The sequence below is a fragment of the Mandrillus leucophaeus genome, unplaced genomic scaffold (genome assembly GCF_000951045.1).
Source record: "Mandrillus leucophaeus isolate KB7577 unplaced genomic scaffold, Mleu.le_1.0 Scaffold245, whole genome shotgun sequence".
Classification (NCBI taxonomy): Eukaryota; Metazoa; Chordata; class Mammalia; order Primates; family Cercopithecidae; genus Mandrillus; species Mandrillus leucophaeus.
Genome location: NW_012102532.1, coordinates 2437208 through 2438957, shown reverse-complemented (window position 1 = coordinate 2438957; position 1750 = coordinate 2437208).

Below are 1750 nucleotides of genomic sequence, written 5' to 3'. Positions count from 1 at the left end.
GTGGTGCCGGTGAGGAGCTTGGTTTTGTTTGGTGATCCTTCCAGGCCCGCCTCCTGCCTCCCCAGGCCTTGTTCTAAACTGACAGATAATCGGTGTGTTTTGGAAGAGGACAGCGGCAGGGCAGGAGAGCGTTTGTTCAGACTTTCTCCTTGCACTGACGTTTGAGACCTGGTCCAGCCTGGGCCCCTCTACCACTCCCTCCCCGTAACTGTGTGTTGCAAACCACTCCCTCCCAGTAACTTTGCTTTCAGAGGTTTGGAAATGTGACTTAACTCATCTTCAATTTAAAGCATACTATTAAATTTTAATGTTGAAACTGATGTATTTTATGGCCTTTATTTGATTTCTCTTGATTTTTTTTCCCCATATGAGACATGGCATCTTAAGGGAGACAACCTGGTGTTGGCCCCCTTTCCTAAGGATGGAAGTGAATTCTGAAAGCCCTTTATGTGGGCAGCAAAATACTCAGGGAACCGTTATTATGGCTATGTCTGTCCACGTAAAGCGAACACGACTCATAAGCAGAAAAAATTGCAGCCCGGGAGCAAGGTGAGTGCTAATGCTGCCTGTGCCTCGCCTCCCCGCCATGAGGAACGGAAGTGCAAGCGGAGGTGGTTGAGTTAGCCTCCAAGCCCGGTCTGCGCCCCACTCACATCCCTCTGCATCTGCAGGGGCACAGGTCGTGCTGCCACCCCTCGCTCAGTGCCAGGGCTGATGCGTCAGGAACAGGCGGGGCTGTCCGCCCCTTGTTCGGTGCCAGGGCTGATCTGTCAGGATCCCTCGTGCTCATCTGGTCCTCGTGTCTCCATCACCAGCCTCCTGCTGGTACTGGGCTTGTTATTACCTTGGTATGTGTTGTGGAGCGGTGCTCAGTCCTCCGAGGGAATCGGCCCTTAGCCGATTCATATTCAACAGGACCGGGGAATGGGTGCTTGTTCCATGTCCTGGATCCCAGAAAGCCCATGCCCTGGACCCTGTAATGCCCAGGGTCTTCCTGAGAAACCCCGGTGCCACTGGAGCACAGCCTGGCCTGGCCCCTTCTGGGCATCCCTGTTTCTCCACTTTGTAACTGCACTTGTGTGTAGCAGGTCTTCCAGGACTTAGACGTTGCTTGGTGTGAGCCAGGTTTTGTGTGGAAAGAGGACAGATCATACGCAGGAGCCTGAGCCCTGGTCCGAGCCAGCAACCAACCAACCCAGAGCCATCTTTTATGCTTCCAGATTCTGTGGCCAAAAACTTACCCATGGACCTTGAGGGTGATGCACTTCTGCTCCCAGACGTCTGTGGCCTCAGCTGGAGGGATGGAAAGGATGTGGAGCCTCTTCACTCCTGGCCTGGGCTTGGACCTGCTGTGCAGTCTCTCAGTGGCACCAGGGCCCCCGTGTGTCACAGCGGCCTCGGGTTGGTGGCACTGCCCCAGGATGTCCCAGGCTTCATGATGTCCAGGCTCCGCTGGCATGGCGGCCTCAGGTCGGGGGCCCTGCTCCGATGGACATCTCAGGCTCCATGATGCTAGGGCTTCCTTATGCCATGGCGGCCTCGAGATGGTGGCACTGCCCCAGGGTGTCCCAGGCTCCAAGGCCAGTGTTCCCTCCAGCAAGGGCAAGTTGTACTGTAAGGTCTAGTCTCGGAAGGTGCCTGGGGTCCTATCCTTCAGAGCGGTCCCATGCACACCACAAATCAAGCCAGGGGAGGCCCTGCCAGAATTTGCAGCTGTGTTTCAGGTGGTCCCACCAGGCCTCTTATTTTG